Source organism: Maniola jurtina, chromosome 20, assembly GCF_905333055.1.
Source record: "Maniola jurtina chromosome 20, ilManJurt1.1, whole genome shotgun sequence".
NCBI lineage: Eukaryota > Metazoa > Arthropoda > Insecta > Lepidoptera > Nymphalidae > Maniola > Maniola jurtina.
Window position 1 is genome coordinate 12,449,016 of NC_060048.1, and position 17,375 is coordinate 12,466,390.

At 37.7% G+C, this 17,375-nt stretch overlaps 1 long non-coding RNA gene across 1 annotated transcript; it reads right to left on the reverse strand.

Moving 5' to 3' along the window:
- Positions 1-2,041: 2,041 nt before the first annotated feature.
- LOC123875785 lies at positions 2,042-11,033 on the reverse strand. The gene is made up of 3 exons (XR_006798217.1): positions 10,871-11,033; positions 6,048-6,053; positions 2,042-2,052 (listed from the first exon to the last, which is right to left on the reverse strand). It is a non-coding gene; the product is annotated as an uncharacterized LOC123875785 (long non-coding RNA).
- Between the last annotated feature and the right edge of the window lie 6,342 nt (positions 11,034-17,375).

Here is a 17,375-nt window from a genome sequence, read left to right on the forward strand (position 1 = left end):
GTTAAAATGTGTTTCAGTTTTCAAAGTAAGATAACCATACCAAGTGGGGTGTTATATGAAAGGGCTTTACGTATACATTCTAAAACAGATTTTTATTTATTTTTATGTATGATAGTTTTTGATTTATCGTGCAAAATGTTGGATAAAACACCCGAGTACGGAACCCTCAGTGCGCGAGTCTCTCGCACTTGGCCGGTTTTTTGCTGTGCAATCAACACATGAATATTGAATGAAAAGTATAGAATGTAATTTTTTTCGAAATACTCAAAACTTGGTGCGGTTACGTTTAGTTTTTCCCCGTTGGACGCAAAAAAGAACGATCCTGTAAACTTATACTAAAAGTTATTCCTTACATAATTGCGAAATATGAAACTGTTTGCTACACTTTGTACTTTAAGATTTACACCATAGGGTGTATTTATGTTTGAATATTATCTATGGAAAAGGTAACTTTGTTTCGTAACGTCCATTTTTCTTCCAGGGGGCTGATAGTTTGACGTTTTATAAGGGTAAATTATTTTTGGTATGAAAAGATTTAATAGAATTTCGCCTAGTAACCTATTCGGTGTGGAGCCTGGGGTGAAGTATTTGAGACGGAATTTCTTTTTAGCAATTAAGACCAATTCACACCAATTGCGTATGCAGCACGTACACGTAACACGTGCGTAGTGACGCGCGTGAACCCATAGACATACTCGTAACTGGACGCATTACGTCTACGTGAACGTTCACGCCACGCAAGCGGTATGCCATGTCTCATACGAGTACATTTCCATACATTACAACGCAATGGTACGCGCTACATTTACGCTTACGCAACGCTTACGCAGCCTGTGTGAACGAGCTCTTTGTTATATTTAGTAAATTGAGGTAAGTACCTTTTTTCGTACTACTCTTCTAGAGAACTCTCTCTATTAAAACATTCGAAATTCAATTTGAAAACATACTCCATAGGTCCGTTTGTTATTGGTTTGTTACTCAAAAAAAAAAAGATTCCGACGAATTGAGAACGTCCTCCTTTTTTGGAAGTCGGTTAAAAATGTTAACGCATACTGAGTGTTTTTGTCTTTGTCATTTGTATGGAATTACCTAACAGAGATACCTATACTAACTTCTCTCCATAGATAGAGTATATTGGTGTTATTTATTAAAAACTAGGTCAATGGGATATAGGTTTTCTTGACAGACACGACAGACGGACAGACAGCCAGACAACGAAGTGATCCTATAAGGGTTCCCTTTTTCCTTTTGAGGTACGGAACCCTAAAAAAACATCGGACAAAAAAGACACGAAACGATAAATAAATTAACTAAGCCCTAGTTAAAAGAACAATCGGAGAGAGAGAGAAAGGAAAAGAAAAAAAAACAATTTACTCCACTAATCCGTTATCACAATGGGTGTTTTATGCTGGAATTGAATCCCCCAAAAGTTCCAACATAAATTACCCGGGAATCTCGGGGGGACGGGATTTATGAAGAGCACTTTTATTGTTAAAAGGTAAACGCTTATAAAGTTTGGTGTGAGGTAAGGTGTTTATATAAAACTTATACCTAGATAAAATAATGAATTAAGTAAAAAAGGTTTACTTTGCTTTTAGCCTGTACAATAAACATGAAAATCGGTTAAGTGCGAGTCGGAATCGGGCACGAAGGGTTCCGTACAATTGTACAAGAAATACCACTTTTTATTTTGTAGCGGTAAGTCATTCAAGTGGTAGATTATTTTGACGATTCAAAAGCACTTGTAATAGTTTAATTGAATAAAAATAATTTAAATTTGAATTTGAATTCTGAAATTTTTATTATTACGTTGTTATAGCGGCAACAGAAATACACGCTTTGTGGAAATTTCAACTCTCTACCTATTACGGTTCACGGGATACAGCCCGCTGACAGACAGACGGATGGACAGATGGACAGCGGAGGCTTAGTAATAGGGTCCTAATACGGAACCCTGAAAAGAACATCATGGTCAAAAGCCATTACAAGCCCATAGAAATAAAAGTTTCCAAATTACAATCCAAAAGTAAAGTTACTAGTTTAATTTAATTACTCGACCCTTTGGACCTTTTACTTCATGAAAGGCTCAAATTCCATTTTATCCCGGATAGGTTTTCCAATTACGGTCACCACAATGTTTGCACTTAAAATTGATAAAACAAATTATCGCTCTAAAGTTTCAGAGTCGATTAATATTTAACCGTTTAGAGTTCATTGCGGTTTATTTTGTACAAAAGTCAACAAACAGTATTATTCTTCACGGAAATAATATTGTGATGATGATGGTGATGATGGAAAATCAAGGTAGTACATGAAAGAATTACATTTAGGGAAAATGCGCAAATTAACAGATATTTCATTAAACAGCTGAGCAAGAAACAATATTGGGTATGGTTCGACCACTGATGCTACTGACCCTGACAATAAAATACCAATTTCCTATTTGCTAACTTGCTCCGGTTTCGCTCGAGTATTATTTTTGAAAATCGAGAAGGAGGTGGAATTTCCATAAATCCTGAAACACGTATTTCTTCTAAATATTTTTTGATATGTAAGTATTTAAAAATTATTTGGAAATTTCCTTGAAGTGTAGGTAAAAACATTATCATAAAAATTATGAAAACTTATTTAAAATTTTTACCCAAAAGCTGTTATATCAATTTTCATAGATATAACGTTTTGCAGAAGAACAAAAGTGACCGATACAGCTCAAAAGATTAGCAAGCTGAAGTGGCAATGGGCAGGTTATGTCTGTCGCAGAACTGACGGCCGATTTGGCAGACGTATTCCGTACTGGCAAGCTCATTGTGGGACGACCTCCAGCCCGCTGGACCGATGACCTGAAGGAGGGACCGTGTTTGCTCTTGGAAAGGCCTATGTCCAGCTGTGGACGCATACAGGCTGATGGAATGGAATAACATCTTGAAAAATGACGTCACATGTTTTAGCGGTGAAAGAAAACATCGTGATGATACCTGAGAGTTCTCCATAATTTTCTCAAAGATGTGTGAAGTCTGCCAATCCGCACTTGCCCAGCGTGGTAGACTATGGCAAAATCTCCCCTCGTTCTGAGATGTTAATACAAAATATCTTGTCCCTTCATTCTTGTCGAGATCAGTTCTAACTGTATCCAGCAGCACTTGCCCGTCAGTCGTTGCGCACACACCTTTTCGGCGTAATATCAGAGCTGATGAACTAATTAAAGGGACGCGACATAGGCGGGGTTATTGCGACCTTTCAATAATGAAGGCTGGGGGAAGTTCGGCTGATCCGTGCAAGGAATAGACTGATGCGGTGCCTTAATTATACCCTTTTGTCTTTTGGGTCATGTCGGCAGACCACTGGTATTACAGATAGTATGGAAGGGATTAGTATAATTTTGTCGTATGTAAAGCTCAGAATTGGTAGACCTGGGTGCGTTTGAAACCCTCGGAGCTTTAGTTTTAAGTATACGTAATAATTATTTATCACCATTACATGATTATTTTACAAATTCACAATCGACAATCAAAAATTGTACAATGGTACCTATTTTTAACCCCCAACCCAAAAAGAGTGGTGTTATAAGTTTGCCGTGTGTATCTTTGTATCTATCTGTGGCATCGTAGCTCGTAAACTAATGAACCGATTTTAATTTAGTTTTTTTTTTGTTTGAAATATTATTATTATCACACTTCACACTAATATTATAAAGGGGAAAGTTTGTGTGTATGTATGTGTGTACGTATGTGTGTGTGTATGTTTGTTACTCCTTCACGCAAAAACTTTGGGCTTTTGGAATGGAGATAGATTACCCCCTGGATTAGCACGTAGGCTACTTTTTATCTCGGAAAATCAAAGAATTCTCACGGGATTTTTAAAAAAACCCATATCCACGCGAACGAAGTCGCTGGCATCAGCTAGTTTGAAATATAACACTAACAATAACATCACATTTCACCCGTGCAAAACCAGGGCCATTCACTAGCAGAACTAAAGAATGTATTCACAAAACATCTTGAAAAGGAAAGCATGGAAAGTCTGATATCTATTTCACTTTGGACCACATAGTTACGGATAAAAGGGAAAATATTTGCCAATGAAATTCCCCGCCCGATGTAATTGCGGCAACAGAGATGCTTCCTGGAGAAAACCGTTCCAAGGAGCAGAATTCTCTAGTAGGAAACTAAGCTGATAATAATAAATTTATCTTCGAGCCCCCCCATTCGGTTTGATTAGCCAACTTCTTGTTTTCTTTTTAACTCACTTATCCCCGCGTAATTTGTTGAGTTTTTTCCCTTAGATTGAGGTGTTTCTTGCTTGTAGTGAAAGTAGTTTTGTTTTGGGATGATTTAGTCTATTGATTGATTGCCAGTTATTTCATCATTAATCAATCTTAAGAGAATCTTTCCATACAAAAGAAATGTTGTGAACATTCGGTTATCAAATCGGTTTTAAGCGGAAGAGCTTTTGAAAATCCCGTGGGAACTCTTTGATTTTCCGGGATGAAAAGTAGCCTATGTCCATCCCCGGGATATAAGCTAACTCTGTACCCGTCAGAATCGGTTAAACTGTTGGGCCGTGAAAAGGTAGCAAACAGACAGACAGACACACTTTCGCATTTATAATTAACTAGAGGATGCCCGCGGCTTCGCCCGCGTGGATTTCGGTTTTTTTTAAATCCCGTTGGAACTCTTGAATTTTTCGGGATAAAAAGTAGCCTATGTCCTTCCGCGGAATGTGTCCCAAGTCTGCACCAAACATTAAAATCGGTTCAGTGGTTGGGCCGTGAAAACGTAGCAGACAGACAGACAGACAGACAGACACACTTTCGCATTTATAATATTAGTATGGATATATTATATTAGTATGGATAAACATGTTTATTCACAAATACAGACTTAAATTCTTTACACACTGTTTAATCCCAGGAGCGGTCCAGGGTTTCCACTTTTCCGTTTCGGATAAAGTCCGCAGCAGAGGTGCTTTACTGCTATTTGCATTAAAGTTGGAAACCCGTCGGTGCAGATTTTTATAATTCGTATCAAACGTAGGGGTGGCCCTGTTCCAAAGCAGGGAGAAAATATCGATGATGTAACAAACAAAATAATGTAAGTAAGTGAACTTTTAAAATTGAACGATAATGTAGCTTATTTTGCTAGTAAGTAGTAATTTTATAAATCAATGGTAACAGCAATATTTTTATAATGTTAAAAAGTGTAAGCCCTTGACTGCAATTTCACCTGATGGTAAGTAATGACTGATAATGCAGATGGAAGCGGGCTGCCCTCGGAGGGATATGGCAGGATTTTATCAAGCCCATACCCCTTTCATTTCTACACATCGTACCGAAACGCTAAAACACTTGGCAGCACCCCTTTACCAGCAGGGTGGTAACTAGCCACGGCCGAAGTCTCCCACCAAACCAGACAGAATTTTAGAAATTATAAAACCCTTTTCGGATATAAGGGAAACAGCGCAATTAATTATTTATTTACATCGATATAGTATTTCCATCCCTACAACCAAGGAATGAGGTGAGCTCTTTAAATATTGACACAAGACTTAGGGAGACGACACTGAAATGTATCCAAACAGTGAGGTGTTTGTTTGTGAAGCAATAGAAATCGCAATAATGCGCCGGAGGCTTCTGACACTGTGTACTGTTGCTGGAGACGCGGGGCTCCTCGAGTGCGTGCCGTGTTTAGACATCTCCCTACATGGTGCTTAACTGTTCCGTCGATATAATATCACATGGATTTAATGTGTTACATTTAGTACACACACGACACACACGCAAACACCGACACAACACGCGTGCATACGCTCGCGCACACGCACACATTCACAAACCCACTCTCTCTCGCTCGCTCACACACACACACACACACACACACAGATGTAATTCTTAACTATTACTTCGATACAAAAATGACACGGATTTATTACGTTAGGTACATTTAGCACTGCTGCTACGTCGTACTGCAAGTATTGTGGAAGGGCCTTTACTTAGTTGTTATCGAAAAGACTAACTCTTCTTCACTCTGTCTGTATATGCTGACCCTTACTCGGCACTTGTGAAACGCATTGGGCTAAAGTGTAGGTACCTACGAGTACGTCAGACAAAAAAATGGGTTATATTATTTAGTAGGTACCTACCTATAGTTTATCAAAATCTGTACCCTTTTATTTAACACAATTTACAAGGAAACAATTTGAAGACTTTTTAAGTCGGGAATTGCTCCAGTCATTTCCATTTGACAATTTACGTTTCAGCCACCATTTTCGATTAAATACTCATTCATTTTGGAGCAAGCCTTCGTAATTATACGTTAAGCTACACATTTAAGAGTGGACATCGTGTTTTAGCGTAAGAACCCCGTGAGAACTCTTTTTCTCGGGACAAAAAGTAGCCTATGTCCGTCCCCGGGATGTAAGCTACTTCTGTAACAAATTTCATAACAAGTGTAATAACACCCCCGACAAGTGAAGGTTACAGTAACTAGAAAAGAGCTGATAACTTTCAAACGGCTGAACCGATTTTCTTGGATTATAGCTAAAAACACTTTCGATCAAGCTACCTTTCAAACAAAAAAAACTAAATCAAAATTGGTTTATTAGTTTAGGAGCTATGATGCCACAGACAGATACACAGCAACACACGTCAAACTTATAACAGCCCTCTTTTTGGGTCGGGGGTTAAAAATCGGTTGGACGGATGGGTCGTGAAAAGTCACGGAATAAAACTAGTAAATCATAGGAATAGATAAATTAAAATTGAAATAAGTTAGGTAATGTACGGTCGGCCTCAGAATTCGAGTACCAATTCCGGGAAACTATTGCATCAAAAACCTGTTGGACTTAAGCACACACAACTTTTCCATAAACATGTTACACACACCTAACACATAACCGTGCAACGCGAATGTGATTATTAAGGTGCTAAACGACTTACGGTCTTTGACTGTACCTGTAAATAACTTCTCTCCATCAAACAGGCATTCGCATGGCTTTTTAGTAATTATACATCAAAAACAAAGTCGAAAATTGTTTTAATCATGCCGAATACTTCTTGATGGGCAAATAATATAGCGCGGGTCCGTCTCAAAGGAATCAGTAATTCGGGATTTTGGAAATTCATAAAGCGCTTGTTTTGATCGTACGACTTATATATAGCATAGTATAAAAACACACAGGGAGACGAGACAGCTGTAAACTTAGGTTTATTTGTTTTACCCTAAGTTTACAGCTTATAATGTGTTATAAACTTAGCTATAAACTTAGGGTTAATTGTTTTACCCTAACCTAACAGCTTGAGATTTAAAAAAATAAAATTGGAGTGTCTGTCTGCAATTTAACCCGACTAACGAAAACCCGACTGCGATTCTATAAACGCTGACATATTATAGTAAAATTGTTTGTCTATCGCTTGGTATATTTTAATGTTGTAGGACATTTATATTTATGAACTCAGAATTTTTTCCTCTTTCATTTGACACCCCACTCGATACAATAGCAAAAAAAAATTTGGAGACCCCACTTTTTTCATGTAATTCGTTTTTTCGTTAGGTCAATTTTTTGGTTTAAAATATAGCCTATGTCACCCGGACCTTTACGCCAAATCGATTGACATCTCATTCATCAAAATCGGCCCAGTAGTTTATGCGCTACGGTGGAACACACAGAATCTGGATACAAACACACACATACACGCATACATACATACATAGATACTGCTAAAATCATAACCCTTTCTTTTGGCTTTGCCGCAGTCGGGTAAAAATGCAAACTACGCTTGCGGTTATAACAGAATATTTATGTAGATTAGTTTACGAATAATGTCTCGACCATCCTAGATATTATATAAACAGATTTATCTATCAGTGTCTTCATGTTCTGATGCAAATCTTTGGACATGCATACATTTATGTTATGCCTGAAGCTCTATCGCTTCCATGTCTGCCTAGTCTGCTCTAAAGGGGTAAACACATTAGTTTACTGTATTTTTTTTATTCGGGTACAAGTTAGCCGTTGACTGCAATCTCACTAAATGGTAAGTTATGATGCAGTCTAAGAAGAACGTGGGCTAACCTGGGAGGGGTATGGCAGTTTTTAAGGTTCCGTACCTCAAAAGGAAAAACGGAACCCTTATGAAATCACTTTGTTGTCTGTCTGTCTGTCTGTCCATCCATCCGTAGGTCTTAGCTATAGCACAAGTAAAGGAATAAATCCGAAAACCGTGAATTTGTGGTTACATCTTTAAAAAAATAATTAAAATGTATTTTGTGTGAAAATTTATCAAAGTAAGATAACTAACTATACCAAGTGGGGTATCATATGAAGGGGTTTTACCTATACATTCTAAAACAGATTTTTATTCATTTTAATAAAACGTAAACCTGTACGAACGAAACCGTGGAAAAAGGCCTTTTTACAATATGTAGTAGGTGTATTTTTTGAAGTCTTGATTCGTATAAACCCCGCCTACTCAATTGCAAACCGGTAATTTACCCTAAAAACCATTTGGTCAAAAATGATCGAACATAATACCGAAATCGTGACCAGTAAAGGGCCAATTTAACCCAAATAATATATTAACCTTTAAAAACTAAAACATCATACAAACTAATTTGAACTAAAAACCATATTGCGTTGGTAATAACGGGCTGTCGTTCAATGACATTTCAACTGAGCCACATAACATGAACCAAGAACTGGTGGGAAACATAAAGAAGATGCTTGAAAAACCCAAATTTTTGGAAGAGGCAAAAGTTCTACGGCTTCCTCTGCAACTTCGTGATGTCGATTTTCGATTCTGTAGAAGTTATAATTCAAAAATTAGTGACAGTCAGTTTAGCTAGGGTATGAAGTTAGCGACCATGTCGAATCGAGACGCCATATAGGTGAATAAATTAAGGGGCCTAATATAGTCACAATAAAAGAATTTCTTTTATAACCTCCATGTTTTAAATTCGTAAATACTAGGTAACGATTTATTTATTATTTATTATTCCACTTTGTCATTATACAGTTACAGCCCGTTTCCACTTGTCTGCTGTCAGGCCCGGATTTTAATTGGAAGTTCCAGTGGTAGAACATTTGGACACAAAATCGGTTTCAGAAAAGTGTGGATAGCTTCATATAAAATGTTCTGTCACTGGAACATCCGATTAAAATCCGATTTTGGACAAAAAGCACCTCTTCAAACCACCAGCGCTCGGGCTATATCAACTGAGCCACACACAAACGGAAGCGAGATCGGATCTGAATTCGAATAATAGTCGAATAATTACATTACACGAGCGAGTTGCCACGTACAGTGTGGCTTATAACGGTCCTACATTGGGTGACGGGGAAATAATATAGAAGTTTTAGAGATTCGATGAAGATGACGGTTTTTAGGGTTCCCTGCCCAAAGAGTAAAAACAGAGCCCTATATTAATGTCAGTCTGGCCGTGTGTTACAGGTACCTATGTAGCTCGAAAAAAAAAACAAACCTGTTTTTTTTTTACCGAAGGAGAACCGATAGACCCCAAAGGCTATCGGTTTTCGAACTATGGGGCGCCCATTGCCATTTCGGCGTCACAGCCTGTTGAGCTAAACCGGTTATTCTGGTTCTCCTACGGACCTCCTCATTTCTGATTTGATCACGTAGAGAAATACTAAACATAGCTTCCTAAGACCTAGGTTTATAGGTTTCCTCACAATGTTTCCTTTCATCGTTAAAGCAAGTGATATTTAATTGCTTAAAACACACATAGCTCCGAAAACTTAGTATTTTCGTCCGTCGTGTCTGTCAAGAAAACCTTTAGGGTACTTCCCGTTGACCTAGAATCATGAAATTAGGCAGGTAGGCCTTATAGCATAAGTAAAGGAAAAAACCGAAAACCGTAAATTTGTGATCAGGTTAGGTTCAGAAAAAACATACCGATTCCAAGTGCCTACTTAAAGTTTAAACCAAAATAAACGAACACGCTGAAACCTCGCGTGGCACAAACAATTAATTCTAAAATGCCGACTTAACCGAGCGACGGTTATCTAAATTGTAAATAAGACTTCGAAACAATGTATTAAAATGTGCAGTGGCGTAAAAATCCTACGAGCGGTGTACTACGCTCAATTAACTGTTGTCTATTTGACATTTTCCGCGCCTGTCAAGCTTGACATGTCTTACGTTAAGTTAGCGAGAGTTATGAAACTTGTAACAAAATCTTGAGGCTTGACGTACACTAGAGAGAACTACAGTGAGGGAACTCTCGGTTTGATCCTGAATCGACGATATGTCAAATATTAGGCTATGGTGACGTGAAATCATCACACTAATATTATAAAGGCGAAAGTTTGTATGTGTGTGTGTGTGTGTATGTTTGTTACTCCTTCACGCAAAAACCACTGCACGGATTTGGCTGAAATTCAGAATGTAGATAGATAATATCCTGGACTAGCGCATAGGCTACTTTTTATCCCGGAAAATCAAAGAGTTCCCACGGGATTTCGAAAAATCTAAATCCACGCGGGCGAAGTCGCGAGCATCGGCTAGTATAAAATAAAGCTATGATAGCCCTGCGTCAAACGTACTAACATTTGTTAGTACTTTTTGTCAGAAGTGCCTTAGGTGTCATGAACTGTGCCTACACTGGCACAGATTCAAATCTTTGATTTCACGTAACCCTTAGTACTCCGATACCTAATATTTGACAGATGTCGATTCAAGATCAAACTGAGAGCTCTCCTCTGGTTAAAAGTCGTGAAACGAAATTTTTGCCAATTCCGATTTACACGACTACTATTAAGAAAAATTTATATTGGAGCCATTGACGCTAGAGTAACACAGTGCAACATTGCAGCATGCTACAAAGCCGCCATGTAATTTAAAATATAACAAGAATACATAATTATAAGTTGTGGTAGCCTAGTAGTTAGAACGTCCGTCTACTAATCGGAGGTCGGGGGTTCGATCCCGGGCACGCACCACTAACTTTACATTTATGTGCGTTTTAAGCAATTAAATATCACTTGCTTTAACGGTGAAGGAAAACATCGTGAGGAAACCTGCATGCCTGAGAGTTCTCCATGTTCTATAGGTGTGTGAAGTCTGCCAATCCGCATTGGGCCAGCGTGGCAGACTATGGCCTAAACCCTTCGCATTCTGAGAGGAGACCCCGTACTCAGTAGTGGGGCGGAAATGGGTTGATCATGAATGAATGAACATAGATACTTGTAACTCTATGTATAATTAGTATCCACTACTACTACTAAACCAATCTGTTAAATTGAATATAGTATTATGGTCGGAGTATAATAATTAAGGCGCTTACAGACCTACCGTCACGCTACAATATCTCCGATCAAACGAGTTGCCCTAATACTAAATCATTTTCCGTAGATTGAGCACCTAATTAACATAATTAACACGATATTAATCCGTTTATTAAGTGTGTGTGTTTTTTACCGTTTAAACAGCTTTGTAAAACGTCTTCACTCTTTAGTCGGTACCGTTAATACGAATCTTGTCTTGTCTAATCTTGAGAAAGTAGCTATAAATAGGTATTTTAATGATATAGGTACTACTTAAATCATAGGATTTATTACACGACTTCCCAAAAAAAGGAGTGTAATTTTTTTAGGGATCATGAATGTATAGGTATGTGAGTTCCCCCACAAATTCTAAAGGTCTGAACAGATTTGGATGTCGATATAATGGGCGATTTGTTATATTTGTAGAATCTTCAGTCATTTCCGACCGATTTTTAGGAAAGCTACAGAGGCAGCTGATTGCGTACCTACTCACCGGAAATTAATGTAGGCAAATTTTTATCCAGAAAAAGCAAACAGTTCCCACGGAATTTTTTAAAAGTAAATCCCATGGACTAAGTCGTGGGCATCATTTAATAGTATGATAAAAAAATTATGACCTATTTTGAGTAAAAATCGTTTGTCTATCTATCTGAGTAATGACGCTTTTAAACACACGCCCAACTTTCTCGCGTGACGGCGGGAGGCGTAGGTAACACACAAAAGGTATTAATATACTGACAGTACGTACTTAACTTAATAGCTTGGAAAAGGTAACACTCTCTAATTAGAATAATATACATAACAACACTTCAACTCTGATTATTATTACACGGACCGCATTTGTTTTTAGCTGTTGAATTTTAATCAGTTAAGGGGAGGCTTTGTTTAAGTAAATCTTTTATTTAAAGGCTCTTACATTGCGGTGTGTTAGCCTTATCATACCCTTAAATAAAATTATTGTATACAAGGAACCAAAAGCTTAATTTGCTATAATCCGCCAAACCAAAGAAATCTGTATGGTGCAACATGCAGCATGCGACATGCACCGCCCGCCCTCCCACTGATAAACATGCAGGAAAAGCCAGCCACCAAGCAAGTCATACGCACCACCACCACGCAGCACCACACAAATCCCAAAACCACTTTACGCACGTTTCGCCCTAACATCGAAACATCCTCAGGAGATCTACCTTACAATGCCTAATTGCAAATTATTGTATGACAATGGTTTTTACTTTGTACTAATATGAAAAGATTGCAAGCTTGAAGTGCCTGTATGAGGATGGCTGAGCACAGAAAATAACAGAAGCACTATGCCTTAATGCCAAAAAAGGTCTAGCTACAGAAACCCATAGCGAAGTATTTAATTATTCGCCGCCAAAGCGAACACATCGCATCAATCAGTGCCGACATCGCGTATGTGATGCTTAAAACATGTTCCTTCAAATTGTAGATGGTATATTCTTTTTGTGCAGGGCTTGTATGGAGTTGAGACCCCTTGCTCCGGGAAGCCGTTGGCAACCTGGGCGGTCTAGTCTAATTCTGGAGCGAGCTTGGATGGCTGGAGTGAAAACTCCGACGGGGAGAGGCACTCCACGCACAATAGATGGAATCCCTCCCGGCATCAGTTTTCTCTTCCACTTTTAACATGGGTACCTTCAAGTCAAGAGTGAATAGAATATCCCTCCCAGGGCAGCCCGCTTCCATCTTAGACTGCATTATCAGTCATCACTTACCACCAGGTGAAATTGCAGTCAAGGGTTAACTTGATACTTGACTTTCCTGGCCAGAAAATATTGTGTTTTAATATGGGTACCTTCAAGTCAAGAGTGAATAGGCAACTTCTAGGCAAGCGCGCTCCATCTTAGGCTGCATCATCGCTTGCTAGCAGGTCTGATTGCAGCCAAGCGCTAATCTGTAAATTAAAAAAAAACGTTTAAGTGCGGAAACCTGCCCAGAGGGAAGGAAGAAATAACCAGCTTTTCTCTACATAGTCTATACTAATATAATAAAGAGGAAACCTTTGTATTTTTGTATTTTTGTATGTTTGTATTGAATAGGCTCAAAAACTACTGGACCGATTTCAAAATTTCTTTTACCATTACTTAGAGGGATTCTTCCGAATCCGTATAGGCTATATTTTATCCCGGAAAATAGATAGGATTTTTCGTGGTAGTGAAAATTGTGGAGTAAGGCGTCGAAAAAACTGCCGTACGTTAACGATTCTCGCGAACGCTGCCTAAATGGTTAGAGATGTATGGTTGACTTCTATAGAAAAGTTGTAGAACTCAATAATGCCTACAAAAAAGTCCGCGATAGTATAAACCAAACATTTATATTTTAGCCATTATAACCACTTTTCCATAGAACACCCGTGCGAAGCCGGGGCGAGTCGCTAGTACAACATAAAGACAGTTCCCGCTGTCTGTATGTGTGTATAAACGCTTTGATCTTTTAAACAACGACGCAAAGAACTTTAATGTGATTTCATCAATAGATAGAGTGATTCAAGAGAAAGGTTTGTATGCTTAGTTTAAAATTGTTTTGGGTTCATTTGTTAAAATATGACGATAATTGTTCAAGATGTCGGGAGAAATCAAGCCGACTAAGAACTTTCATCGACAAGTGTAAATTAAAAATTTATAACACCCCCCACAAGTGAAGGTTACAGTTACTAGAAAAGAGCTGATAACTTTCAAACGGCTGAACCGATTTTCTTGGATTATAGCTAAGAACACTCTTGAAAAAGCCACCTTTCAAACAAAAAAAATTAAATTAAAATCGGTTCATTAGTTTAGGAGCTACGATGCCACAGACAGATACACAGATACACAGACAAACACGTCAAACTTATTACACCCCTCTTTTTGGGTTGGGGGTTAAAAATCATCTGATCTCAGAGCTTCCGTGGCATACGCTGCCTAAATAGTCAAAGTTACACGAAAACAATTTATGGGGGCATTGTTCCTCTCTCGTGCAAAGCCGGGGCGGCTTACTAGTAAAATAATAAAGAAATGTCAACCGAGAACCAAACCGAAATACCGCCCTTATGTTACTAGAGCGTTAAAAAACCATTACAAATTAATTACCTACATTGAAAAATTCATTTCACTACGAACGTAATCCACCCTGCAATTAACTGATATAATATTTTACTCAATTATAGCTTGTATTGTGTAGGTCATAAGTATTATTGTAGCGTGTATAGTTGGTAGAGTTGCGCTGAAGTTTGCTCATGATCGATATAATACTGACCACCTGCGCAACTCAAAAAATTGTTCGTTTGCATATTTATTATGTCTTGTTAGGGATCCGTACTTAAATTTAACTAATTTAACTAAAAAATTAATAAAAATCTGTTTTAGAATGTACAAGTAAAGCCCTCTCATAATATGATATCCCACTTGGTATAGTTATCTTACTTTGATTTAAACATATTTTTTTAATGATGTAATCACAAACTCACGGTTTTCGGATTTATTCCTTAACTTCTGCTATAAGACCTACCTACCTGCGAAATTTCATGATTCTAGGTCAACGGCAAGTACCCTATATAGATTTTCTTGACAGATACGACGGACGGACGGACAGATGGACAGACAGAAAGACAGACAACAAACATCCTATAAGGGTTCCGTTTTTCCTTTTGAGTTACGGAACCCTAAAAATAGTGCGGAACCCGTTCGCTCATTTTCGGATTACCCATAACAAGCTTATCATCAACCCGTATTATGCCTGCGTATTAATTAATGGGAAGGGTTATGAAATAGACTAGCTCTATTAGGGGTGAAACATCCCTATTGCTATTCCCTAGTTAATACTGTTGCCAAGGTTAGATAGATATCGTTTGGGGAAAACCGTCGAACTATTGAGTCACTGGGAAGCCAAAACTTTGACATTAACACTGTAATTATATACCTACCTACCTACCAATACTATTTTTAATCAGTGTTAAATTCTGTTATTTAATCGTGGAGGTTTTTCCGATTTATTTAGGTATTTAATTTGCGGTTGAATATTTTGAAGGATCTTAGGATTTATTAAAAGAGCCGTGATAGCCTAGTGGTTAAGTCCGCCTTCTATTCGTAACGTCGGAGGTTCAATCCCGGCCATATTTTTAAATTTTCGGAGTTATGCTACCTGTACTAGTACTAACAATTTACAATGCATAACCTCAATACATAATAATGTATTCTGAGGTTATGCATTAAATGTAAGCAATTAAATGGTACCACTTGCTTTAAAAATGAAGAACAACATCGTGAGGAAACCTGCACACCTGAGAGTTCATCATAATGTTCTCAAAGGTGTGTCAAGCTCTCTGTTTTTTTTTTTTTTTAATGTAAGACTTTTAGCATGTGCATTGTCACATGTTACTTCTGTATAAAACGACTATGAGTATGATATATTTTTAAATAGGCAGGTAGGTACATATTATACCAACAAACCAATTTATTCAATATCTACCTACTTATCACCAATTTGTATAACTACTGTATTCTAGTACAAAGTGAATACAATAAAAAGCACTCACTGTTTTCCGTTACGATGGATATTACGTGCTTCACTCATCAATTTTCATCGATCTAAACTCATCTCTATTTCTTTAATCTTAAGGATTAAAATACCCCGACGTAATGCCGATAGGACATAAACAGAGTAACTTTCAAATAAAATAGGTTAATAGGCATTTTAACGCCGAAACTCAAGTCTTATAGTTTGTTTGAACTGATACCTTTGTGGGCAAAGATTATGTGAATCTGCAGAACCTACCTAAATACCTATAGTGCTACACAAGGAACCAATTAGCTCAATCACGACATTAGTAAGTACTTAGTTCTGCATGATATTCTCAAAGACGTATGAAGTCTGTCAGTTCGCACTTGACCAGCGTAGTGGACTGTGACCTAAACCTTTGCTCATTCTAAAAACCCGTCCCCACTAGTAGACCAATGATTGGTTGCGATGATGATTATAATGATCAAGCAATTTCAAATCCGTCAAGATAAAAGAATAATGTTACTCATAAAAAATTGTTGTGAAAAGATTTATCAAGTGTGAGTCGGACTCGCACACGAAGGGTTCCGTACGATCGTTCTAGAAATGACACTTTTAAGCTTTCATGCCGCCCATTTTGAAATTTTTACTACTTGTTATTAGAGCGGCAATAGAAATACACAATCTGTGAAAATTTCAACTTTCTATTACGATTCATGAGACACAGCTCGCTGACAAACAGACGGACGGATGGACGGACGGATGGACGGACGGACGGACGGATGACGGACGGATGCATGTACGGATGGACGGACAGCGGAGGCCATAATAGGGTGCCACCCTACACTTACGGAACTCTAATAATAAAATAGGATTTTTTTTTAAATAAAATGAATAATGCGTCGCATCTATCTTTTAATCTGTGACAACAAATTAAGAAGCCACGTCGACAGTGCAGTGTTCAATAGCTGGTCTTATCTATACAGAAGCTTGTAGCTAAGCTGTGGATGACAAATTGATAATTTATATCGCTAAGCTTTCACGGCTCTTACGTTGCTCAATATTTGACCGGCGCCCGCCATCCGTCATGTTGAGCAATAGGGTCGGGAGAATATTACTGTGTAGGTATAAAACAATTTTACTCGTGGTTATTTTTCGTGGGAAGTGATAGATCTACAACTTTTTTGCTCTATTGGTTTTAATTTTTAATTAAAAATCATAGTAAGCACCTAATAAAATTAATATGATAATTATAACCAAAATGCCTTAGTAGTTTAGAGGTTCTGTTGCGCTAAGTAGGTTTGAATCTCGGTTGAATCAAGTCTCAATGGTAAATTATTTGACGATTCAAAAGCACTTGTAAAAGTTTATTTGAATAAAAATCTATTCTATTCTATTCTATTCTATTCTATTCAATACTGATTTTCTGTTAAATTAATCAGAAAAGTCTATCGGTTGATTATGTTGATGTCAGTCAGTCAGTTCATCCTTCTATGCGAAGCTGAAAAAGATTAATTAAATTAACTTATAGACAGTTCCTTCCTACCTACTAATAAAAATTGACTTTTATTTTTATGTGGTCACGGATATCTACTCGTATT